Source organism: Sceloporus occidentalis, unplaced genomic scaffold (assembly GCF_023333645.1).
Source record: "Sceloporus occidentalis isolate IW3139 unplaced genomic scaffold, rSceOcc1.0.p SCAF_4, whole genome shotgun sequence".
In the NCBI taxonomy this organism is placed as follows: Eukaryota; Metazoa; Chordata; class Lepidosauria; order Squamata; family Phrynosomatidae; genus Sceloporus; species Sceloporus occidentalis.
In genome coordinates this window covers 198862073-198887923 of record NW_028316984.1, presented here as the reverse complement: position 1 = coordinate 198887923, position 25851 = coordinate 198862073, and positions in this window count along the sequence as shown.

The window sequence follows — 25851 nt, the reverse complement described above, 5'->3', positions numbered from 1 at the left end:
ATGTTGTTGTGCAAAGTCATCCTGTGGGTTTCCATGGTCTCCAGAGTCATTGTCCAGTGCTCAAACCACTACACCATGCTGCCTCATGTTCAGGAACCTTGAGGTCTTTTTACCAGATATTTAGAGATTCCAACCAAACAGTTGGGGAAACAGTATTCTTCAAAAAGATCAGCTACCTAACTTTGACTCTTTCTCAACTTCTTGAGGTTGACCAGGACAGTAAATGGTGTGAAAAGCATGCTCTGTAAGGAATGGCTTAGGGAGCTGGGTATGTTTAGCTTGCAGAAAATAAAGAGGTGACCTGACAGCCATCTTTATGGATCTTGAAAAGATCATCTTTACTTGACAGCCATCTGATGGGATGTTTTAGGTAATTGTTTTTTAAAATTCTGTTTTAATGTCTTTCTATATTGTGAGCTGCCTTGGGTCCCTTTTTGGGAGAAAGGCTGCATAGAAATAAAATAAAATAAAATAAAATAAAATAAAATAAAAAAATAAAATAAAATAAAAATCCCATGTAGAAGATGGTGAAAGTTTGTTTTCTACTGCTTTGTAGAGTAGAACAGAAACCAATAGATTCAAATTAAAAGAAAAGAGACTCTACCTAAACATTAGGAAAACGTTTTTGACTGTCACAGCTGTTCAAGAGTAGAATAGACTACTTCAGAGGATGGTAGACTTTCTTTGGAGGGCTTTAAGCTAAGGTTTGAGAGCCATCTTTGAGAAATGCATCAGTGTGAAAGGTGGACAGCGAAGAAAACTGACAGGAACACACTCGACTCATTTGAAATGTGGTGCTCCACTGAAATGCGGTGAGGAGAGCTGGAAATAATGGACCACTAAAAAGAAAAATAAATGGGCCCAACAGCAAATCAGGCCTGAACTTTCACTAGAAGCCAAAATGACTAAGCTGAGCCATCGCTCTTTGGACATCACATGAGATGGCAGGACTCATTAGAAGAGCTGATAATGTTTAGAAAAACTGAAGGCAGTATGGAAAGAAAAAAACAACATTACCAATGGATTGATTCAGTCAAAGAAGCCAAAGACCTATTTTGCAAGACCTGAGCAGGGCTGAGGCTCTTGGATGTCTCTCATTCATAAGGTTGCTATAAGTTAAGCCAACTTGACAGCAAATAAGAACAACAAATTCTTCAGATCCCAAGGTGTGAGCAAGGCCAGAAAACTGATGTCCACCCATCAGGCAGCTTAGGCTGGTGAGCTATGGGGAAATCCCTCCTCTTGGTGTCGTTCTTGCTAAAGGTCTTGCTAGCCATTTGTCAAATGCAAAGATGACTCCAACCTGAAGCCACTAGAGAATGGAGTAGACAGATGAATAAATGAGGTTGCAAATTTCATCTCATCAAGTCTGGCCCTTTGCGTTGCTCTTGAATGAGCAAATGAAGGAAATTTGGGTGCAGCAACAAGCATGTAAGAACTGTTTCTAGGCTGGACTTTAAATCATAAGCAAAGCATATCAGACTTCTTGGGAGTGTCACCCAGCTGCAAAAAATTCTTCCCATCAAGCCCCTTTGTTGGGTCCCCAACCTTCTTTGTGTTACACTCTGCTAAGGACCATATGCCCTTCTGAAGTATGGCCATGCTTCAATTACTTCATCTGCGTATAAATTTCATAGTTATTTGAAACACATGCAAAAAAGCAGATACCAATGTACTCTAAAATTGATTAAATATCTGCCTCATTAAAGTATAAAACCTGCAGCGTAAGAGGCCCCGCTGGAGTCTTCACTTTGCATTAAGACTGCTAACCTTTGCCAACAAAATACTGTTCTTATTTGGCTCACATTTAAGGGTGCCACATCTGTACTGGAATAGCTGGCTGGTTTCCATGAGAAGCGGACTTGCAAAAAGCTTGAACAGAGTCCCTTCCATCCCTTTTCTCCTCTGTGAGCAGAGGGAATTGGAACTCAGAGGTCTCCTTGGAGAAGAAACAATGTGGATTTAGACCATATTGAGGCCGTAGCAGAGAAGGATTTCAGCTCAGGGACCACTTATGTGAATGGCACATGGCACACAAAGCAGTCAGATCCCAGTACATCACCTGCTGTTCAAGGATAGATCTTGCAGTTATTTAAATTATGACTGGCTTTGGGGAACTGGCTGCAACGCTTCTTAGTCATGTACCATTTTACTGACTTTTTAATAGGTTTGTTTTAAGTGGTTTCAATTCGACGGATAGTTTAATTGCATTTTAATAAAAGTATTTTACATTTTTAAAAAACTTATGTCTTTGTATGTGTTTTTATCTGAATTCCTTGAATTTTGTAAGCTGCCTGAGGTCCCAGTTTTTTGGGGGGTGGGAGGAGTAGGATATTGAGTGGGGGTGGACTCAGACTAGCAAACTATTTGTGGCTGTGTTTGTGCCTAAGCTCCACAGAGCCCTCTTTAAATGCAGGAAGGACTGAGAAGTGCAACATCAATCCCATATCCTCTGGATTGGATACATCCAATGGAAGCCTGACCTAATACCTTCCATAGTCAACAGAGCAATATTTTCTGACTCCTGCACTTCAATCTCACCTGAAGCAGTCATGTCAACCTCTGGCTCTGGATCAACTTCTAGTTCTTTGTCCAACAAAAGGTCCACATACATCAGATCACAGCCTTCAATGGGTTTATATTAGGATTGCTAGGTCAGGACTATCCCTGGCCCTGACATTTCAGGGCCAAATGCTCAGATGTAGGAATGACCCCTTATGATGTCATGGAGGATAAGCCCTGGAGACGACACCAAGATAGCTCCTGGAAGTGTCATTAAGATGATACATTGAGCTTTAAACTCAGATGCATAGAGTATGCCATTCAAACAATCAAGTCTAACAAATGAGAGCAAAATATTCACATACATTTCAAGGCAGTGCTTTCACATGCAGATTCTTCCATCTTGACCAGAGACATAGATCCAGGGCTTGAAACTGAGAGCCAGGCCATGAGATATGAGAACCCAATTGATGATGGCTCACCATTTTTTCTACATATGAAGCCAAATGATAGCAAGAGAGCAATTGGCTCCTTGATCAATGGTGGATCCTAGCCTATTGAAGACCAAGTAACAGCAAATGGAATGGTATCATAAGGTCTTGAAGGCAATAGGATTATGATAAACAGTCAGAGGCAAAGGAAATGAGGGTCATGATTCTTAAACAGATGAGCTGTTGAGTGATTTCAACCATCCTAATATTTGCTGGAAGTCCAACTCAGCCAAAACCTCAAGTTCTAGCAAATTCCTTCACTTGCCTTGAAGACAATTTCATGGTCCAAAAGGTGGAAGAGGCAACAAGGGGGTCAGCTATTTTAGATCTGATCCTAACCAACAGGGATGACTTGGTTAATGGGGTGCAAGTGGTGGGATCCTTAGGTGAGAGTGACCATGTTCTCCTGGAGTTTGTTATACAGTGGAAAGGAGAAGCCAGGCATAGTCAGACATGCATTCTAGACTTTAGGAGAGCTGACTTCAATAAACTAAGGGAAATACTGGGGTGATCCTGTGGTCAGGAATACTAAACGAGAAGGGAGTTCAGGATGGATGGGAAATTCTCAAAAGGAAGATACTGAAGGCACAATCTCAAACTGTTCCAAAGAGAAGGAAAAATGGGAGATGTCTCAAGAAACCAGGATGGATGACTAAAGAACTTTCAACTGAGCTAAGTTTTAAACTGGAGATGTATAAGAAATAGATAAGGGGGTAAATCACTGAAGAGGAATGCAAAAAAATAGCTAGCACATGTAGGGGTAAAGTCAGGAAAGCTAAAGCATACAATGAGCTCAGGCTTGCTAGAAAGGTTAAGAATACAGTATGCCACTGCTACCATGCACCACCGTGAGCACGAGCCCCATTACTTGTAATGGGTCTCGACAATACATGCTTTTTCTTTTATGTGAGGGGGTTTGGAATGGATCCCCTGCATAAAAGTAGGGCTCACTCTAATAAAAAGGGCTTTTTGGGGTATGTCCATAGCAAAAGGAAAAATAAGGAAATGGTTGGGCCACTGTGTGGAGAAGATGACAAAATGCTGACAGGGAATAGAGAAAAGGCAGAACTATTCAACACCTTTGCCTCAGTCTTCTCACAAAATGAAAAGGGTATTCAACCTAAGAGAAAATGGAGCAGAGGACACAATAGGAGAAATGTAGCACAAAAGTAAAGAGGCAGTACAGAAATACCTGGTTAATCTAAATGAATATAAGTCTCCCGGAAGAGATGAACTCCATTCAAGGGTATTAAAAGAACTGGCAAATGTAATCTCAGAGCCACTGGCAATAATCTTTGAGAACTCCTGCAGAACAGGAGAAGTCCTAGCAGACTGGAGGAGGGCAAACGTTGTCCCCATCTTCAAAAAGGGAGAAAAAGAGGATCCAAATAATTATCGTCCAGTTAGTCTGACATCAATCCCAGGAAAGATTCTGGAGCAGATCATTAAAAAGAGAGTCTGTGAACATTTAGAAGGGAATGCCATAGTCACTAAAAGTCAACATGGGTTTCTCAAAAACAGGTCATGCCAGACATATCTTATCTCTTTTTTTTTTTTTTTTGATAAAATTACTAATTTGATAGATGGAGGGAATGCAGTAGACATAGGATATCTTGATTTCAGTAAGGCTTTTGACAAGGTGCCCCATGACATTCTTGCAAACAAGCTAGTGAAATGTGGGCTAGACAAGGTAACTGTTATATGGATTTGTAATTGGTTGACCGGCCGAAGCCAAAGGGTGCTCAGCAATGGCCCCTTTTCATCCTGGAAAGAAGTGACCAGTGGGGTCCCACAGGGCTCTGTCCTGGGGCCAGTACTGTTCAACATCTTTATCAATGACCTGGATGACAGAATTGGGAGCATACTTATCAAATTTGCAGATGACACCAAATTAGGAGGAATAGCTAATACTCCAGAGGACAGGATCAACATTCAAAATGACCTGAATAGACTAGAAAGCTGGGCCAAAGCTAACAAAATGAAATTCAACACAGAGAAATGTAAGGTACTGCACTTAGGGCAGAAAAATGAAATGCACAGATATAGGATGGAGGACACCTGGCTGAACAAGACTATATGTGAAAGAGATCTAGGAGTCAAAGTAGACCCCAAGTTGAACATGAGTCAACAGTGCGATGTGGCAGCTAAAAAGGCCAATATAATTCTAGGCTGCATCAATAGAAGTATAGTGTCTAGATCAAGAGAAGTAATAATGCCATTTTATTCTGCTTTGGTCAGGTCCCACCTGGAATATTGTGTCCAGTTCTGGGCACCACAATTCAAAAAGGACATTGAGAAACTGGAGCGTGTCCAGAGGAGGGCGACTAAAATGGTGAAAGGTCTGGAAACCATGCCCTATGAGGAATGACTTAGGGAGCTGGGGATGTTTAGCCTGGAGAAGAGATGGTTAAAGAGGTGATATGATATCCCTGTTTAAGCATTTGATGTGATGGAGCAAGCTTGTTTTTCTGCTGCTGCAGAAAACAGGACCCAGAATAATGGATGCAAGCTACAAAAAAGTGATTCCACCTGAACATTAGGAGGAACTTCCTGACAGTGAAAGCTGTTGGACAGTGAAACACACTCCCTCAGAGAGTGGTGGAGTCTCCTTCTTTGGAGGTTTTTAAACAGAGGCTTCATGGCCATCGTTCAGGGATGCTTTGATTTTGAGTTCCTGCATAGCAGGGGGTTGGACTGGATGGCCCTGAGGGTCTCTTCCAGCTCTATGATTCTATGAGCTCATATAATATAAATACACTTTCCAACATAGCATTCTGGCCCTGAGATTCCTTCTCCTTGCTCTGAGGACAAGCATAGAGGCTCAAAACCATGGAATCCAGAACTGGACCCTGATATCTGGAAACCATAGTGAAATGTTTATTAATTAATCAGACATGCCAGATTTCCTATTATTCCATCACAAAATGAAAATGGGGAAAGAGAACACCCTTTATTATCATGGTTGACTTTAATCAAATATTTATTCCAACAAAAACGCTTGGAGATATCAGAGGAGTTTATCAAATGGGAGGAATTTCTCTTAAATTCGAATGAAAAGAAAGTGGGGCCAGAACGCATTCACTTAAAGTCGCTAGTTTTGTGCAATTACGTGAATGCGCATTGCGTTCAAACTGGCTTCCCATTGCCCAAAAATAGCATGCCATTGCCCAAATTTGCGTGTGGCAGTCTATCATGCAATAACGTGAAACCGCATGATTGTGTTCAGACTGACTTCCCATTGCTCGAATTTACGTGTTGTGGGTTATCACGCAATAACATTAAACCCCATGATTGCATTCAGATTGCCATTGGATCATACTTCCGATTTCCTTTGTCTGATAAACTCCAGAGTGGGAGGTGATGCCCCAGTATGGGGAAACTAAAGGACAGTTTGAAAAGGGTCTGGTTATCTCCACCCCTAATCCAAGTAAATCTAAACTCTTCTCTGGAAACCAAAATGAGTTCTAAATTAACTTCTCCCAGTCAAATGCCAATTTTCCTGGAGCCGGAATCCCTCAATAAAGTCAAGCAAATCAAATCAGCCAGGAAGCAGCGATGGAAACCAAAAGGAAGAGCAAGAGGGCTGCAAAATTAAATGACTATTTCTTTGCATGTGAAATTCGGTGTAAAATGTTTCCCTATAAATACTAGGCCATAAACACAACTGCAGCAAACGTATTTGGTAAATGCCAAGGTCAAAGGCCTTAAATGTTTATAGCCTTGTAAACTCAAAGGCAAGTAAATTTATTGTTTGAATGAGTTTCTGAGTATTGGCCACCATAAAAACCCTCCACCCATGTACAAGAGGCCTCATCAATTCACTCTGTAGCTTTCCCATGGTCTGAGGACCACCACTTGCTTGTAATTTAAGCAAGTAACCAACAGTATGAGGCTCGCTGTTTTGAATCCATTTCACCAAAGAGGAGGCCCATACTGTGGTAGTTGTTACTGCCAGGACTACCCTGCAGCAGAGTAAATTGTTAACATCTAGAAACATACATTATTCAAAATGCAAGTAAATCCTTGAAGACATTGGCTGTGATCCTAGATCACTGTCTACATTTTCAAATCTATAGCTACGCTGCAGAAATGCAATGAAACCCTCTTAATGAATTATAAAGATGTGCAATCAGGAATTGACAAAGAATCATCCAGTGCACACCAGGCACCCCTGTTGTGCTCCAGCACTTCCTAGTCAGTATCCAGTTGTGCATCGGAGGGTGCCCTAATGCACCATCGCTGCCCATGAAACATCAGGCCACGTACATGGTGCATCAGTCTTTCCATCATTGTGCAATGGATGCCCATGTGTTGTAATGTCACCTCCAGGTTAATAAGGACATTGCAGAACTACTCTTCCTCCTCTCCCAACTTTCTTGGAAAGATGTTGAGATAAAGATTTCTTTTATCTGAACTATTAACTAGCTAGACGAGGATATAGCCTTTTATGTAAATATAGATTAAGCCATTAGTAAACTTTTGTCTTGAACTACAAACTACTTGTGTTGTTTTTGGAGTCAGTCTCAGTTCTTAGGGAAGCATAGTTAGACAAGGGCACATTTCTGCTACTGTGCTAATTTAAAGCTAGACCCTAACAGGATTGGCTTTGATATTTTTCATATTTAAATAATTTTGTTTCCCTACAAAAGGCTGAAGCCTTGGGAAACTTAAAGTACCCTACACTAAGTCATCCAGTGGGTTTCCAAGGCTGAGCATGTATTCAAACTGTATGCTCCTAGTCCAATACTCAAACCAATACACCATGCTGGTCACATGTACCAGAAAATAATCTGAGGCAATAGAAAGGTCACCTGGATATGTAAAAATATAAATAAATAAATCCCAAGAACTACAGAAACAGACACCACAGCCTCCTGACACATTTGCCCCTCTAAGAGAACCCCGTTACCTGTGACTTTTTCTGAGCCTTTTACAAGATGAGGCTGACATGCTAACAGTCACTCAGAAGATGAATGAATGGATCTTTGCGCAAAAATATAAATGCCATCCTGGTCTCTTAAATTGTATATGGTTGTACAAAAACAAATTACATTTTACAGAGAAGCAAGACACTCAGAAGGGCAACAAACACATGTTCAAATGGGCATTTGACTGAGCTAAAACCAGGTGTTCCACAAACAGCTGCAGCCAAGAGATTAAAACAGACTTTATTTTAAGGGATTGGGGTGGGAATCAACCTTATAAATGAAATCTGCAACACAGAAACTCACAGGTGGTTCTGTGACACCTCCTGGAGAATACTGGTACCACAAACTTACACATCTCTTCACAAAGAAATATTTGAGATTACTGGAACAAAATCTAATCTTTTCTGTGGTATTTTAATAGGAGGTCAAAAGAATGTGTTTCCTGATTTAATCCAGACAAAATTCTGAATAAGTCTCTGTTTGGAGAAATTAATCCCTATCACTTTTAGCTGTCTTGCTTCCTAACAAGCCAGCATGTAAAGCACACTGGATAAAGCCTGAAAATGGCATCCAGGTTTTCCTCAGTGACCCTTTCTCACATTGCTCAAGAAACTGTGTCCTCTGTGGAATCACTGCATGGTGCCAGTTAGCAGCATACCAGTCAGTGGGGTGGTGAATCCCTTCCAGGTTTTTAGTTTGACTTTCAAAGGAACTACCTGACATGCTGAATTTTATCCCCCCCAAAATATTAGGTCCATCACCTTGGACATCTCCTTTAAAGTTCAGACTAAAACCCAGAACAGATTCACCATCACAGTGACATGGAAACCACTAGGCACCACTGTTGGTACAGAAGATTCTGGGGCATGTTCTAAGGCAGTGCATCTCAGATTATCTGATGTGGGGAACCAGCAATTTTTCCACCAATGTGCCAGGGCAACCAACATGTTTGCATCCATTGACTACAGTTCTTTCTTTCTTGAAAACTCTCTGAGGCAGCAATCAGCTCATGGACCAGCACCAGTATCCATGAACTCACAGAATATTGCCCTGAACAAAATAAGAGTTCACTGTTACTTAAGAGCTACTACTTCCCAATAGCTAATTTCCTGCCTAAGGTCCCTTTCACAATAAATTACTGTATACGCTCGACTATAAGTTAAAAAATCTATGCCCAAAAATTGACCCTAAAATCCTGGGTTGACTTCTATACAGATCAATACTGTTCAGAAAGGTACTAAAAGAAGCATCACCCCGATGCCCCATTCTTCATGCCTCAGCAGTGACTTATGAAAGAGCATCCACAGGAGAGTGTGTGTGTGTGTGTGTGTGTGTGTGTGCGTGTCTGTGTGAAACAGGTGATTCCCTTCTCAATCTGATGCTAAAATTTCTCTGGATTTCTCCTGACCACCAAACACCCCATTTCCCTCCAGTTCCTTCCCTTCTCAATTCAAGGTTAAAACCTTCTCCTCCAGCACCAGGTAAATGGTGTTCACTGGTCGGAAGAGGTCCAAAGAGGAAGGAGGAGGGAGGGCAGTGGTGTTTTCCTTTTGTTTTGTCTTTTAAATCCTTTGTTACATGCCCCTGTTTTACTCTTGACTTTTCCATGGGTCATATCAAAATCCATGATTTTGGCCCTAAAACCTTCCCTCGTCTTATACATGAGGTTGACTTGCACACAAATATATAGGGTATATTGCTATGATATTTAACTGCTTGAGAACATCCTATGAAATGGACAGGTTGCATACCTGTAAGTATAGTTCTTCAAGTGGTTATCTGTGCCCTGACACATGTAGGCTTTTGTGCCTGTGGAAGGACCACCACAGAATGTTCCAGAGTTGAGTAACATGACAGGAACCCTGTCATGTTACTCATGTTTCCTGAAGGAACAGTAACTTGGTAGGTTACAAACCCCAGGATGCCATGGGATGCAGCCCTGTCAGATGAGGTCCCAATTACATTGCTAGAATTTTGTGACATGAAAATTGAGACTCTCCAGGGATTGTACATGTTGATGTTGTTTATTGCCATCAAGTCAGCTTCAACTTATGGTGACGTTATGATTGAGAGACCTCCAGCCAATTATCAACAACCCTGCTCAAGTCTTGCAGATTCAGGGCCATGATTTTCTTGATTGAGTCTATCCACCTGCAATGAGGTCTTCCTCTTATCCTAATCCCTTGCCAAGCAATGTTGTCTTTCCATGATATGCTTTTGGACATCTCAGCGGCTTTCGATACCATTGACCATGGTATCCTTCTGGAACACCTGAGGGAGTTAGGTAGCGGGGGCACTGCGCTCCAGTGGTTCCGTTCCTACCTCTCGGGCAGATTCCAGATGGCGCAGCTGGGGGACGTGTGCTCCGACAAGAGGGCGCTTACAGCTGGTGTCCCTCAAGGAGCTATTCTGTCCCCCATGCTATTTAACATTTACATGAAACCGCTGGGAGAGATCATCCGGAGACACGGGACGCGGTGTTATCAGTACGCTGATGACACTCAAATATGTTTCTCTGTGTCTCTGATTGATGCAGTGACCAGGGATGGCGTCTCTCCTCTAGACGCCTGTCTGGAGTCAGTAATGGGCTGGATGAGGGAAAACAGACTCAGCTTGAATCCAGAGAAAACGGAAGTACTTGTGATAGGTTCTCCTGGCCCGGGAAAGGAGATTTCTCCACCTGTCCTGAATGGGATCACGCTCCCCCTGAAGGACTCAGTTCGCAGTCTGGGGGTGCTTCTGGACTCGTCACTCCACTTCACATCTCAGGTGGATGTGACAGTCAGGAGCACCTGTTATCAGCTTCGGCTGATACGCCAGCTGCGACCCTTCCTAGGCCGGGGGGACCTTGAAACGGTGGTGCATGCTCTGATAACTTGTCAGTTGGATTTCTGTAATGCGCTCTACATGGGGCAACCCTTGTACCAAACCTGGAAGCTTCAATTAGTACAGAACATGGCAGCAAGGTTAGTCACTGGATGTCCCAGGACTAGCCACATAACACCTATTTTGCAAGATCTTCATTGGCTGCCTATTTGCTTCTGGGCACAATACAAGGTGTTGGTTATTACCTATAAAGCCCTAAATGGCTTGGGCCCAGGGTACTTGGAGGACCGCCTCTCCCCATATAATCCGCCCCGCACTCTCAGATTGGCCGGGAAGCAATTGTTGAGGGTTCCTAAGTCGAAGTACGCCTTGACTGCACAGAGGGCGTTTTCCAACTCGGCCCCGCAGCCTTGGAACTCCCTTCCCAGGGAGCTCCGCTCTGTCACCTCCCTTGACCTGTTTAGGAAGAAGCTCAAGACCTATCTCTTCCAACAGGCTTTCCCCCATGTGTCGTGATATCTGCTCTCTCCCCATCATATAAGTTGTCTTCCAGCTAGTTTTGTTTTGGTTTTTATTCTCTGTAATTTTATGGTGTTTTTAACTCTAGAGTGTTTTTATGATGTGTATATACTGTTTGTTCAAATTGTATAATGTTTTATACCCTTGTTGTAACCCACTTTGATCTCTTTTGGAAAAGCGGGCTATAAATAAACATTATTATTATTATTATTATTATTATTATTATTATTTCCAAAGAAAACCTTGTGGAGTTCATGGGGTCGCCATAAATCAACAGGTGACTTGAAGTCACTCTCTCTCACACACACTCACACACTCACACACCAAAGTATGACACTCTCAATTTAGTCATCTTGGCTTCTATGGAGATTTCAGGCCTGATTTGCTCTTAGACCCATTTATTTTTCTTTTTGGCAGTTCATGGGATCCATAGAAGCATTTGCTTCTAGATTTTCTCTTCTCCTCCTTCTTGCCAATTCTAGCAGGGCTGGTTACACTCTGTCATCTACTCAAAATAGTGATCCATGGGCTGGTGCCTGTCTACAAGCTATTGCCTTCTAGTCCACAGTTTCCAGGAAAAGGAAACAGTTGTTGTTAAAGGACCCCAATATGTTGCTGGTACCTGGCACACTGGGGGGGGGGGGGATGATAGGATCCTCATCAACCTAATTGTTCCTAGAAGCATAGGTTAGTATTCAGTATTGCAGTTATAGATTCACACCTAGAGTAAGCATTCCAGAACTGTATTCAGTAAGACTGCAGAGTCTTACTGCTAATCTATGGAAATGCCACTCCAGCCCGCCTTAAGACATAGCTTCTGGATAGGGTGAAGGAGGGTTTCCTGAAATAGGGTGCAAGGAGGGTGAGGTTTCCAGCACCTTCCTGTCAGGGAGTGAGCCTGCAACCATCAGAAACCAGACTCCTTTCACAAGTCCTTGTTACAGCATTGCTTCCTGGTGGGATCAAAAAGTCATCCTCCTTGTGTGTTCCTGTCATCAGGTGAATGGACCTTCTTCATCCAGTCCAGCAGCTGGACCTTAAGGTGGCCTGGTGGGGTGGGAAGGTTAAGACAGGAGATGTTACTTGGTTATGTCCCAATCTAGTGTGGTTTAGAGTCATAAAGGGAGATGTCACAAAATCTTTGTAAAGTTGAATGTTTGTGTACCTATTCTACACTTTGTTAGTTTTGCAAACAAAATGGATGGCAGATACAAATAGTACATTCACAGCAATATATAGAAAGAGCAAGTGAGCACAAGAGTCAAAAGTGGTGGTCATAAACATTAGGATGGGTGCACAGACTATGGATGGAGAATTCACAGCACCAATCTCTTTTCCTCTTGCTTGTGTCTGCATTTTCCAAAGGGGTTCTGCAAGGCAGAAAGTGTGGCAAAGCACAACCACAGCAAAGGTTCCACCCATGTTATTTAATCTAGTCTGGTGGACATGCAAATACAAATTGTCCCTTCCTTGCCATCAGAACTGGACCCACCTCACTGAAATCAAGAACTGCCCCAATGTAAAATGCCTTGTTCGGTTTTCTGTTGTTTTCACTGAGCAATGTGGCTTGCTCTGCAGGTACAAGAATTCCTAGGGAATACAAGCAGCAGCAGAGGTAATAAACATATTTGTTTCATTACAACCTCTTTAAACATGTAAAAAATTCTTTATTAAAAAAAACCCAACCCAACCAACTGTAAGCTGACCTCCAGCCAAAGTACACATTAATTATCCAGCTTAAGTCAGGCGGATGCTCAAGGAAAGGGGAGATAAAGTTACCCTCAGCTGGATACTTTGTAGTTAGCACAAATGTAATATAAAGCGTACCAGAGTTTGTCAAGTGTCTGTCTGGATTTTCAGTTTTCATTAGTGCTCTAATTAAAACCACATTTCTCGACTATATTACCTATAACAAGAAAGGAATGAGAAATGAGGTTGTCAAGGTCAGTCACTCGCTGCTCTTTACGCTGAGGATCTGCAGGCCACGAGCTGGATTTTGGTGCACGGCAAAGCAACCGGGGTGGAATGTCACATTACAACTGAAGCTTTGTGGTCAAAAAGACAAACTTATGAGGTCACTTCCTTCTAATCACCAACAGAACATGTTTATCTGAATGGCGTAGGTGAGAGACGGAGGTGGACAGCCTGATGACAGGCGGAAATGGCAGGCTTCCTGAACTCATGTCTTTTGACCTCTTAGGCTCAAAAAGGAGGGACGGGAACGGCTTAATTTGGGCTGGATCTCACTAGGAGTTAGTTCTACAACTCCTTTTGGATCAGTCCTGAAAGCCATAAACAACAAGGCATTGTTACTGCTGGAGACAAAGAGGGAGGCATATATTCTATGTGTGTTTATTCTATATGCTCCATAAAGGTGGAGTTATGGTGCAATACTCATACTCTAAAGGACCTCAGGTAGTATATAGGTACACACATGCAAGTAATCTGGAGAGAGAATAACTGAGGCTACACCTAGCCTTGCAGATTTGTAGCAAAGTTATGTAAGCTTGTGTAAGCAATACTAAAAGTTCCATTGTATTAAGCACATAGAATCATAGAGTTGGAAGAGATGCCAAGGGCCATCCAGTCCAACCCCCTGCCATGCAGGAAATCACAGTCAAATCATACCCAACAGATGGCCATCCAGCCTCTGCTTAAAGATCTCCAAAGGAGACTCCACAGTCTCTGCTTGTCTGGTTGTAAAGGCATCCCTTCCCAAACAACCAGGCAAATGTAGCCTCCATCTGTCCTGATAATGCAGGGACAGTCCCATTTCATCCTCTACCAGCCCACAGGCTACCAGACCTGAATAACTCTCTGTCATCCACTTTTCTCATCAGCAACATTTTAAATGTCTCAGGTTCTCTCTCCTCCTCCCACTTGCCCCCTTTGTCCTCAACTTACTTCAACTGCTGCAAACTTTCGAAATGCAAAAGTAGTAGCAAAGTGCACTCAGTTATCTCAGCCGGTGGGAAAGGAGAAGAGGGGCCAGTCTTGCCCTTCCCAGGAAGTTCAGGCAAAAGCAAACTGTTACAGCCTCCCCTAGTTTATGTTCTTCCTCATTAATAACTTTTGCCATCTAGATCACACTCTGATGATAGTTGGCCATACGCATTGTGATTTGCATTTGTGAAATGTTGGAGTGCCTGGGCAAAGACATGAAGGAGATTATCAGACGGGGGATGAGATGTCCTTGTCCCATCCTTTTCCTATCCTTGCCCTGGGAAGGACTTTCAGATGACGTCACATTGACCCAGTCATTGTCCAGTCCGGGAAGCGTAAATAACCGTGATCATGAAAAAGACTTTCAAATGATGTTGCACTGATCCTGTCATTGTCCATCAATGAGGTGGAATTGTCTCACCCTTGCCCTTCATTTTGCATTAATGGAAGAACCCTTTAATACAATTCCACTTCACTAACAGTTTGATGTTAATGATGTTGTCTTTCGCACGATTTCTGTCACAGACAGGAAAAGGATGTCTGATAATCTCTGAAGACTATAAATGAAGGCCCTATATTGTTCAAATCCTGTCCCTGGATCTTTGTTCTAGTTTCACGTTTTGAGATGATCAAATGCAAAGCACGACAGGACTCGGTTTATTTTTAATAGATATATTGAGGAAGTGGACTCAAGTCTACAAATGCTGAAATTTATTTTTTCAGTTAATCTCTAAGTTTCCTTTGTATCTTTTTATACTGAAACAGGCTAACATGACTGTGTCTTTGAATCCTATTGTAAGAGGAACACAGAATCTAGAATTTTGGCAGGTGCAAATTCTTATGAAAGGTATAGCAAGCTGCATGTGACCTAGGAGAGAGAGCCTATCTAGTGTACTGGTTTGAGCGCTGGACTCTGGAGACCAGAGTTCAAGTCCCCACTCAACCATGGAAACCCACTGGGTGACCTTAAGCAAGTCACACACTCTCTCAGCCTCTAAAGAAGGCAAAGGCAAACTCTCTCTGAACAAATCTTACCAACAAAAAGTCACCTTAGGATCGCCATAAGTTGATCACCATAAGCAAGAATGACTTGAAGGCACACAACAACAGTGTGATGACCTGCCTTCTTCCACACAAACTTTGGCTGGGAAGGACCATGGGAATGGCAGAGAATTCTGTAAGCTAGAAAGATAGCTTTCTATAATGGGAGAGAATTTCATAATGAGGAGGGCAGTTCTCAGTTGAGAACAAGTCAAACATAATTTGCCCCATATGTGCCTCAGCCGACCAGGTGCTCTTGTCTGCCCCATTGTCTGCAGAGTGCTCTCTCCAGTCTGTGTTGTTGTTTTTCAAGCTACAGACTACAGTAGCAGATTTTGGGTAGAAAACTATCCTCATCTTTTACAAGATGCATTAAAACAAAGCCACTGATATGCATTCCTGCTTCTCATCTCCCTTCTATTTTCATCTCTTTCATCATCCAGCCATCCTTTCTAAAAGCAATGCAACATTGTTCACAAGCATATATGTAAACATCTCTCTAAATGTCAAGGCGGTTTATCTTTCCTGCCCAGCCACAGGGCCTGTTGAGATAAGGCGATCCAGGACTGTGAGGATCCCACTTCTTCAGAACAAGGAAGACATTGGGAACAGTGAATTCAGTTGAGGTTTTCACCAATATTTTGTTCTAGACTCTTGAGTTATGGGACTCTTTCTCCCTTCAAGCACAGACAGCAAATCTGAGCATCAGAATATGGTCTGGGCACTGAGGTTATATTAGGAAAGGGTGACAACATTAGCTGCTGCACAATTGTAGCATGGATTCCACTTTAACTATCATGGCTCCATCCTACAGAATCCTAGGATTTGTAGTCTAGTGAGGTACCAACTTAGCATTCTATCTGATAGAGAGCTCTAGTGCTGTAGGGGAGGATAGTAGACCAGAGCAATCTGTCAGACAGAACATTAAATTGTTCATCAAATTACAAATCCCCAAATTCCATGGGATGGAGCCATGGAAATTAAAGTAGAATCAGTCTGCTACAATTGTGCAGTGTGGATGCACAATTGCTTTTCATTTTGTTTTGCTAGGGTTGTGTGGGGGAATGCCTTACCCAAGCCTTTGTACCTTGCCCAACCCTTTGAGAGAGTGAAAGCAAAACAATTTCCCAAATAGCTGCAAATGGAGTGGCCAAGGGTTTTTCTTATTTTGAATCATACCATGTTTCTGAAATAGGATTTCTAATATCTCACCTGCTGATTAACAGACAAGGCCATTTGGCCACTGCGATAAGAATCTTTGTTAATTAATCTGCTGGCAATTGGTCTTTTCTCTAGTGGGAAACTTCCCAATGGCTCCAGCAAGAAACAATCCAAGACAGTAAAGAGATTAAGATAACAATCATTGTGATAGCAGGCCTGGCAGAGTCAGCCTGAGGGAATGAAGACACATACCTGCCAAGAGAAGTATTGCCATCCTTTGGGATTTGAGGTTTGGGAATCAAAGCTGACCTCACAGACAAGAGCGATGGAAAACAAGATTGTGATTTATGACAAGTGAAGCTGAAATAGCCTGCCTGCTCTGAGCCTTGTTTGCAACACATCTTTTGTGTATGCGGGGTGGGGGGTGATCTGTGATATGTGGGGTAGAGGATATCATTTTAAAGTCTTCCTGGTTTTTTATACTATTCCCATCTCTTCTGTGAAAAGAATTCTGGCCACCACCCAGCTAAAGATTAAGCACTTGCTCTGATGGATTACAATGAGATTCTTAAAACAAGTGCTTATTTCAGAACCATCCTATCATCCTTCTTTCTGTCTCCCTCCCTCCCTTCTGCCTTCAGATTCGCTATCCAGAAATAGGTTGACTTCTTATTCACTTTTAAAAGTTTTGTATAACTTGGGATATTAATGCCACAGTTCAAGTTCATTTTCAGGCGGGTCCCTCTGAGATTACAGAATCCTAGTTGGAAGAGAACTCAAAGGCTATCCATTCCAACCCCCTGCCATACAGGAATTTGTACAGGAATTTAGGGAAGACACCAAGAGGACTCCAATCGAGAAGAGACCTGCTGGATCAAGCCAAAGACCTATCTAGCCCATCATCCAGTTTTCTACAGTGGACAATCAAATGTCTATGGAAATCACAGAATTATAGAATCATAGACTGAGAGTTGGAAGATACCCCCAGGGTCATCCAGTCCAACCTCTTTTGGCCATACAGAAAGACACAATCAAAGCACTCTCAGATGGGCATCCAGCCTCTTTTAAAAACCTCCAGAAAAGAAGGCATCAACACACTACAAGGCAGTGTATTGCGCTGCTGAACAGCTCTTACTGTCAGGACAGGAAACCTATGAGTTTGCAAGATTTGAACAGGGCTGTTAATAGCAGGTCTTGGGAGAGCTCTCATTCATTCATAGGATTCATTCATGGGATTGCCATAAACTGAAGCCAATGATGGAAATCAACAGCAACGTGTGTAACACCCTGTCGCACCCATCCAGTAACAAAGGGTCTCTTCCTAGCATAATTCCCACTTTGGGAGAAAGAAGGGACATAAATCCAGTAAGTAAATAATTTCCTCTGTACATGGATGAGATCTCTGCACCAGTCTTACTGGACTGATGCATGTGTGGGTTTGTGAGTCCCATAATTTCAGTGGAAGAGTTAAGCATGCGCTCTATTCTTATTCTAAATAAATAAAACAAATAAAACACAAAATCAATGACACTTAAGAGTGTTTATATTCAGCTGGACAGGGGCACTTGGGGCAACACCCCCAATGACGCACAGGGCATACAAAACATGTGTGAAAATACTGTGAATGTTTTATACTATTGTGAACACCTGTTTCTTCTGCAAGCGTGTAACATTACACAAGCAAAAAAGATTTTTTTAAACTCTGATGTAAAAGCAACCTACATTTGTAAAGCAAGGGTGCCCTCTACTGTCGAAGGAGTCTTGTAACAAAAAGCCTTTCGTTTTCTTCTCTAATATTAATAAAGGGGAGAGAAATCAATAACTCTCAAAGTCATAAAACTCTATAATTAATATTTTCTCTGTGTTAAGAAGGTATCTAGGATTGTCTGGTTCAAGGCTGGCATAAGACATTTTGCTGGTTGAGCTGGAATATAACATTGCAGAGAGTCTTATGTTTGGGAACAAGCTAGACTTGCAGTTGCACACCCTCCAACTTTTAACAGAGGAACACTGGGAAGCATGTGGTCAAGATGGCAAAAGTTATTACTGAGTAAGAACACACAAGCTAGAAGAAGCTGCATTTTAGGAGTTTGCTTTTTACTTCATTCTACTGGAAAGGGAAAGATTCTGGTCCTTCTCCTGCTGAGTAAATATAGCGCAAAATACTGTTGTACTTCGGATGCCCTTTTGCAGCAAATGAAATAAACTGAAGACAAAAGGAAAAAAGGCCTAGGCAGCTTTCCTATACTCTTGTTTTCTAGGAGCATCCTCTGCTGGAGTCAATGGGATTTACATCTGGAAGAGATACAGAGGGTTGTGCTTGTAATTTAAATACTGTACTTAAATCAGCCTGTCTGGAAATAAATATGCATCTAAGAATTGTTCAGTCAACCTGTGCTTTTCAGACACATATCTTTCCTCTTCAGTAGTTGTGATCTTTTATAACAAATGCACAATGCTCAAAATGCAAATCTGAAGAACAAAATCCACCAGACCATTCGTTTCATTTAAAGGTTCCTGTCTTTTTGAAGGCAGCCCAGTGGCTTGTTAGGCTTAGAAATTATAATTCCAGTGCGCTAATATGCACAAGTCATTCACAGGAGTTCTCTCTTTGTCCGTCCTCATGATGTAAGCCAGGATGGTTTTTTTCTGTGTGTGTCTTCTGTGTGTGTATAAAAACATGCATGAATCATAGTCTGTTGGAAAAATGTTGCTTTAAAGCAGGGTTGCCATAAGTCAGGACCTCCAAACCGGGACAAATGTAGGACAAATGTAGGGCAACATTTTCAAATGTAGGACACATTTTATAAAATGGAGGACACGCAAAAAATGTGAGGAGTTTTTTAAAATGTTAATATAAATGCATGTTTTTTAGGCATGATCAAAATGGAGGACATTTGGGCATTATTCCTAGACAGATGGCAGAAATGGACTTGCCCTCGGGTTCAACTGTACTTCTCAGAAGTGTGTACTTGGGCAAGGGACTGTGGTTTTTCTTCACTGCGCATGAGTTTGTAAAAATCACAGCAACTTACATTGGCCGTGCCTCAGAGGCTTGTTGATATCAATATCACTACCATCATCATCACCACTATAATTGTCCAAGAAAGGCAGACTTGTTAGCATTCAAAGCGCCATAAATACACAGAAAATGTACTTGCATATATTTAATAATAAAAAATAATGGGAAAAAAACAAGGCAGGGGTGTATATATTTAATAATAAAAATTAATGTAATAAAATAAAAAACAAGCAATAATAAAAATCAATGAAATAAGATAAAAAAGCAATAATAAAAATTAATAAAATAAAAAACAAAAAATAAGTATTTTATATTTTTAAAAATTACTGTAATTAAAAAAAACACAAACCCAAGGCAGACCTGAAATGGCCACTGACTCACTTTTCCACCTCCTCCTCCTCTTCATCCTCCCCATCTTCTCCTCTTCATCCTCCCCATCTCCTCCTCTTCATTCTCCCATCTCCTCTTCATCCTCCCCCTCCTCCTCGGCGCAAGGGCTCCTTGGGAAGCTCCGTGCGAGGGCACGCAAGTGGGGGATGCGCACGCGCTGCCGCTGGCCCATGCTGCAGCCAGGGCGGCACGCGCAAGGGAAGAGGAGCCGTCCCCTTTGGCCAGCTGGCCAATGCCCAAGGGGACGAGCTCCTCCGTCATAGCCCCGCGCGCGGGGAGGAAAGCCCCACCATGGGTGGCACCGCGCTGGCGGCGCTGGCGAGGAGCAGGAGGGCGGCGCTGCCCAAGTAGAGGAGGAGGAGGAGGTGGGTTGGCAGCCAGCCGCAATAGCGGCCACAGCAATGGCCGCATGAGCGGGGGCCCGGAGCTGGGACAAAGGCTGGGGTTGGGGGGCACCGGACCGGGGCAGGCAGGGGGGCCCCAAAAGCGGGTTTGTCCCGGGGGCCACCAGGATATGGCATCCCTATGCCCAGGTTGAGAAAGGCTGCTCTTTGATTTGCACTGAGGCTCTAAACTGTAACTAGAAATGTTGTCTTCCCGTATGAGGCTCAGACATGCCACTGAAGCGCAGCAAAGCATTTGATAAAGTCTCCCATGATATTTTGATTAGCAAACTGATTAGATGTGGACTAAATAGAAAACCATCCTCTGAGGCTGAGAGACTGTGACTTGCCCAGGGTCACCCAGTGGGTTTACCTGGCCAAGCCGGCATTCGAACCCTGGTCTCCAAAGTTGTAGTCCGACACTCAAACCACTACCCTTACTCATTCAGCCAGTATTCCTCTGGTCTGTTTAATTATCTAGGGGCCCATTCCCACTTGCACTTTAAAGCGATTTCCGATTCGGCTTTGCTGCATGTTGGAAATCGATTCCAAAAGGTCCCTTGCTCCCATTACGACACCATATCTTTCCCTTACCCCAATGTAATCGCTTTTTTGGGGCATGGTTGTCGTTCCCACTAGTAGCGCTGCTTTAAAATCTCCCATCAATCATCTGTGACCTAAACAACAGCCAGGGCAGCCTGGCATGGGAATTTGGGGGTGGAGGGGGGGGCAAGACTTCTTCAGAGGAGGTTTGCCCTTCTCTTCCCCTGAGGCTGAGAGAGTGTGACCCACCCAAGCTCACCCAATGGGGAACGAGGCAGGAGGATGAAGGCTTGGAAAGGGAGGAAGAGGAAGGCTTGGAAATGGGGAAGATGTCAGGGATGGCGTAGACAGGCTGGGGACAGAGGACGGCGGAGACGGAGGACACCGAAGATGGAGGAGGCGGGCCAAGAACGGAGGACGACGAGGACGGACGACGATGGGGATGGAGGAGGCAGGACAGGAATGGAGAAGACAAGCCGGAAACAGTGCAGGCAGGCTGGGAACAACACAGGAAAATCCCGAAAGTAAAAAGTGGCTGATTTTGTTCACTTGGATGGATCGGTGCAGGTTAATGTTGGATTAATGCTCAATGCCCCTGATATGTCTGTAAACGATCTCAAATTTGCAGGATATTCCCAGAATTTAGATCCAGTTTCTGCGCAGGATTTGGGCACTTAGCCTCCCGTGTGTGATAAGCCCCTATGTCAGAGCAAATCTGAGCGATTTTATCTTCTAAATGGTGGACACATTCTTGGCAGTGAGCTGTTGAGTGGCTCACCTTCTCCTCTGGACCAGATCCCAAAAGATGCCTGAAACCACTCAGCTGAACCATTCTGTGCAGCTGCAATAGCTTTAGCCACAAGATACAAGGTTAACAACACGAACAATAACAACAACAAGCAGGAGATAAATAATAAAGGGAATATACACACCAAACCTGGCTTGTTTGTAGGCACTGCTTGTTACCTGGTTGCACGACACAACAGTGGCTGAAATTCCCTGTTCTACACAACCATTTAAGGTACAAGAGCCACATAGCATCATGGATGCTGGCCATGAGCCTTTGACTTCAAATAATACTACCCTTTGCCCACTCCATCTCATCAAGTTCCTTTTTGAATTGCTTTGCCCAAAACTGGACACAGTATTCCAGGTGAGGTCTGACCAACGCAGAATAGAGTGGCACTATGACTTCCCTCGATCTAAACATTAAACTTCTATTTATGCAGCCTAGAATTGCATTGGCTTTTTTAGCTGCTGCATCACACTGTTGGCTCATCTTTAGCCTGTGGTCTACTAAGACTCCTAGATCCTTTTCTTATGTACTGTTATACTGGGGCTCATGCACTGGGCAAGTGAAAAAAGACTTTGTATAACACTTCACTGTCAGAGACTTTCTTAATTGAGATGTGTCTGTAGTCCACAGCCAACATGATTACTAGCCATTGACAGTTACATTTTGCATGAATTTGTCCATCCCCTTTTAAATCGATCCAAGCTGGCAACCACCAGCATGTCTCCATTTATTACATGCACCTAGAAACCCCCCTCCCTTGCTTTCCGTTGTCATAGCATGGCAACTGTGATGCTTGCTATGACTCTGTATTGTGATGCGCTTATGGTTCTGGCTACAGTTGCATTTCATCAGTTAAGCTCTTGCTGGGAGAAGAGTAGGGAAAGCAGAGCCTGGTTCCCCAATGAGTTTAAGATGGGAAAGGGAAGAGTAAAGGATAGGGTTTAGAGACAGCATGGTGTAATGGTTTGAGCATCGCACTGCATCCCTGGAGACCAGGATTCAAAGCCCTGCTTGGCTATGGAGTCCAATAGAGTGATCCGGGGGAGGTCCCAAAACTCAGAGTAAGGCAAAGGACTTAGTTTTATTCCTTGTGTGTTTGGAGAAAACACCTGGGGTAGGACAACAAAGGTAGATGTAAGTTAAAATCATTTGGATGAGAAAAGTAAAGTATTTTGTCTTCTGTTACCAAGGAAGATATTCAAGTCAGTATCTCTTAGTGCTAAATTAATGAGATGTCATTGGATCATGATTTGTTTGGGTTTCGCTGCCAGTTAGAATCCATAATATCCAAACCCCACAAAGCAGTGATACCTTTATTGTCGCAATTGAAATGCACAGAATACCTGTTTTGAAGTCTGACTGGCTTCTTCTTCAGGAAGGATGCTAAGAATCAGACAGGAGGAAAATATATACTGTATGATAATATTAGTCGAGATATGGCTGTTCCCAGTTCAGATGGTATTGGAAGGAAATTCATGAGGGCAGATATCCCTCTTCTTCAGGACATACAAACATTAAGTTCCATTAGCAAGACAAAATGATAATCCATTTTTCCTTACCTGATGCAATATATCCAGGTATCCTCTTCTTTTTTTCTCCCCTCCTAACAGTTTTAAATTCACTTTAGGGTTGCCATAAGTCGAAAATGACTTGAAGGCACCTCTTTGTTTCAATATTTTCTCCAAACAGACGAGGAATAAAATTAATATGATAATAGCACGGCTTATAAAAATGAAAGAGACAAAAATGCCTTTGTCAGAAATGCCAGACCTGAGATTGTATTATTACGCGTGTTGCTTAAATTGGATAGAAAATTGGATAGATCTACATTATTAACAGATGTTAGATTTGGAAGGTTTTAATTTGAGATATGGCTGGCATGCCTACCTCTGGTTTGGAAAGGTGGAATTCAATGCAGAATTCAAAGACCATATAGTAAGGAGAGCCCTATGGAAGGTATGGAATATATGTAAAGGGAAAATATATAGACAAATGCCAGATTGGATATCACTCCAAGAGGCGCTGATGAAAAAGGGGGGAAAAGAAGGAAAAGAATGGCTAAGATATAGAGATATACTAAAGATAGAAAAGGGAAAGGCAAGGATCAGAACAAAGGAAGAATTAATAGCAGAAAGGTATGACATCCATTGGTTTTTCTATTTTCAATGACATGAGAGATATAAAAAAGACATTAAACAATATGGCATAGCACAAAACAAGACGGCATTAGATCTGATCCTAATGGATAGGAAAGGGAAAACAAATTCAAAATCCTATCATTTGTATATATTATATCTTGACAAGGCCTACAATAGTGATGGAAGAAAGAGACTGTGAGATTGCCACCTTCAGCTCGACACATGAAACAGGTATAGTTTAAAAGTATAGATACGTTGCACCCCGAAAAGGAAATTAAACTGTCACCAGAGGTTTTGTAAGCATAGGATTTAAGAGATAAGATTCTGCACACTCTTAGTAATTACTCAAAAGAGGAGCCGTATAGTGAGAAAAAGGCATGTACTTCTTTATTCGGGGGAATATTTAAGATTGTAGCTGATAAGAATAGTAACGATACAGTATAGAAACAGAAAAAGGGGGGAGAAAAAGTATGAATATCAATCTAAAATGTTGAAACAAGAAGACATTGTGCATTTTTTTAAAATTTGTAAATATTTCAATAAAGATTAAAAATTTAATATTAAAAATAAATAAAAATAATTATAAAAAAAGAAACCTAGAATTGCTGCATGAAGAAGAAGCGGCTTCTATAGTTACTTTCTGAGTAGTTACAACTATAGTTTTAGTGTCTGATATTTAATAGTTTTGGTGGTATAAGTATCTCTGAGAGTTGCTTCAGGTAGGAAGGTGGCAAGGTCAATCAATTACAATGCCAGCCTGAAAGGATAGGGCAGAATGAACATCGTCACAGGTTGGCATTGTTGAGATGTTTACAAGGATAACAACAAGCGTGTAGAACTTATACAGACAAATATGAGCAACAATATGATTGACAATGCATTTTTCCCAGCCTTGACCAAATGCACCTGGAAAACACAGGTAAGGAACCCAAGTCAAGTGACGTGAAAAGTCTGGAATGCATCAGGTAATGTATTTTATCTATGCAGTTCTTGATAGACCCTGATTCTCAAGAAAGAGAGGTAGGTATTTTTATTTTTATTTATTTTATTTTACAGCGCTCTTTTTTCCAGCTTTGACCAAATGCACCTGGAAAACACAGGTAAGGAACCCAGGTCAAGGGACTTTAAAAGTATGGAATGAATCAGGTAATGTGTTTTATCTTTGCAGTTCTTGATAGACCCTGATTCTCAAGAAAGAGAGGTAGGTATTTCTTATCTTATTTTATTTTATTTTACAGCGTACATTTTTACAGCTTTGTCCAAATGCTCCTGGAAAACACAGGTAAGGAACCCAGGTCAAGGGACGTGAAAAGTTTGGAATGTATCAGGTAATGTATTTTATCTTTGCAGTTCTTGATAGACCCTGATTCTCAAGAAAGAAAGGTAGGTATTTTTATGTGATTTTATTTTGACATTGCATTTTATTCCAGCTTTGACCAAATGCACCTGGAAATTACAGGTAAGGAACCCAGGTCAAGTGACTTGAAAAGTTTGCTAAATGCTCATTGTTCTAAATGCTTAAAAGTACTGCACCATTTTTAGCTGAAACTGTAGCCAGGTCATTAATTCTATTTCTTCCTGATAGGAAAAAGCTGCTGTTTTTCTCCGTTTTACCTTCAGCTTATTTTTGCGTTATTCCACATTTGCAGGAATGTCGTGTGACAGACTTCACGCATTTGTGGGTGCTTTTCCCCCCAATTCATTAAATCTAGTTTAAATCCCGTTTCTGAACAGGATCTCGCTCGTGTGACAAGGTCCAATGCCTGCTACTTGTCTTGAAACCTCCCAACTCTTGCAGATGATCAAGATTAAGCATTTCAGTAACCGAATTCTTTTGCAACTCCTTTTCTAGGCCAAATGCACCTGGAAAACACAGTAAGGAACCCAGATCAAGTGACGTGAAAAGTTTGGAATTCATCAGGTAATGTATTTTATCTTTGCAGTACATGATAGACCCTGATTCTCAAGAAAGAGAGGTAGGTATTTTTTATCTTATTTTATTTTACTTTACAGCGCTCTTTTTTCCAGCTTCACCAAATGCACCTGGAAAACACAGGTAAGAAACCCAGGTCAAGTGACTTTAAAAGTTTGGAATGCATCAGGTAATGTATTTTATCTATGCACTTCTTGATAGACCCTGATTCTCAAGAAAGAGAGGTAGGTATTTT